The following is a 2,297-nucleotide window of genomic DNA, read 5'->3' on the forward strand; positions in this document are numbered from 1 at the left end:
GCTTCAAATGATGCAGCAGCTCATTGTCCTTAACTTTATAAATTAAATGGAAAAATATGTTCTCATGTAATTTTTAAAAGCTAGAAAAACTGAAACACTAATTTGTCTCTAAATAATAGTTTTGTAACATTAAAGTAAAGCCTATCAGCATATATAATTTATCACTTGTTTCTAATTAGGATACCTAGAAGAGGGCTGTAAAAGGACAGAGCTGTACTAATTACTCTCTGCTGTATACATTAGATTCTTTATTGTTGCAGTCTCTTCCCTCACTCATTCCCTACATGTGAATGAATTTAATTCTTAAATCCCTTGTCCTACCACTGTACAGATTTGTGTTTTATAAAAGTTCATCATATTTTTCTGATTTTACTTGTAATAAATCAATTGTAGAATATGTAAAAAACATTTGAAAAGAGAAAAAATTACATTATTAATAATGTCTTTTCTTCTATATCTGCATATTTTATAATTATATTTAGTGATTTCATACTATAATATTCTATGCTTTAAAAACAAAGTGCATATTATATATTTTTCTCTTTTTAATAAATATATTTTAATTTTTAATGACAATTAAAATTGCTTCTTATAGAATTTCCATATTGTTAGGAGTTCCCTGATTGTTGAACTTTTATATATTTCTCCTTTTCAAAAGGGAAAAAGTATCCATTTATATAAATATTTTATAATGAAGATTTATAAATAATATACTCTAAGAAATACAACTGCTGACACTATGTATTTTAGGCTATTTATTGCATTTTTCCAAATTCTCATACTAAAATTTGTTTCACATGTTAACATTTGTACATGAGGTTGTTCAACTAGCTATATGTTCCTTTAGAAAATGTAAACATTAGTTTCATCTAATTAATTAGAAAAAATATTTATACATTTAACATATCTATTGATAATTGATAGTTTTCCTATGATTTATGTCTTGAAAGCAGATTTTTACTTGAGGTTTCACTTATTTTTATTAATTGATTAATTTTACTATAACCCATATATCAGTGCTACTATTATATATTGAATTATCCAATGCCAGGGAAGTATAAACTTTTCCTCCTTCTGTGATTTTCTTTATGTACTGGAGGTTGGAAGCCTGGAAACTATATTCCAAGAATGCTTGGCAACCTGTTTTGTGCTTAATTCTAGCAACGTGGAACAACTGCTCAAGACTTGTAATGTAGAATAGGAGATGTGATGGTTGCTTCTACTGCATGGCTTAATAGGTATAGTAAATGATTTGCAACAGGTGGAACATATGAAGTTTTAAAGATCTTTTAAATATTCTTTATAATTTTGAAACTTTGGTGCTATAGCAACTAACATTATCATGGATTTATTTTGGACTACGGAACTTAATGATTTACTAAATAACCAATCCTGACTTCCTTTCCAAGACCCTCAATGCCTTGTTCTAAATTTTACCTTGCTTGAAATAAATCCTATATTTATATTTCCTATACAAAATCTTATTGATATATATTTATATTTGTCTCAAGAATTTCCTGATTTATTCATCTTTTAATTTTTTCATAATATCAGTAAAATTGTAGATCCTAAAACATGTAATAGCTTTTCCCAGTTTTGATTTAAGTGAATTAGTAAATATTAAATTACTGCACAAATAGAATAAAAATATGGAAACATTTCAGATAAATTAGATCACCTGATGCTTTATCTCCACAGAACCTTTTGGAGTGCTTCCTATAAAAAAAACTTTATCCTAATACCTGTTACAGTACAACCATTAAAATAAGAAAATTAACATTGACACATTTAGAATCTCATTCACAGATTTTATTTAATTTTCAATAGTTGTCCCAATAATGCCCTTTACCACAGAGGATTCCAGTAAAAGTGATATGTTGTATTTAGTTGATTTCTTTTGGTATACTTAGATTTGAAACAATTTCTTAATCTTTCTTTGATCCCCATAAGTTTGATACTTTTGGTGAGTGGAAGGAAGCTTTTGTTTTGTACAATAGTCATAAGTTTGTGGTTCCCCCATAGTTCCTAATAAACAGATAAGATTGCACATCTTTGACAGGATCATCACAAATTAAATGTGTACTGTATTTGAATTCTCCTGTTTAGGACTGTATGAAAAATAATTTCTATGTAGTATGTTGAGATTAAACTAAAATTCAATTTGTAATACATTGCATATATATATATATATATATATATGTGCAATCACATACATGATTTCAGTTTGTTTCACTACATTTGACATTAACTTTGATTACTTGATTAAGGAATGTTGGCCAGGCTTCGAAGAAATAAGG

Source organism: Fukomys damarensis, unplaced genomic scaffold (genome assembly GCF_012274545.1).
Source record: "Fukomys damarensis isolate Sample0158 unplaced genomic scaffold, DMR_v1.0_HiC HiC_scaffold_16, whole genome shotgun sequence".
NCBI lineage: Eukaryota > Metazoa > Chordata > Mammalia > Rodentia > Bathyergidae > Fukomys > Fukomys damarensis.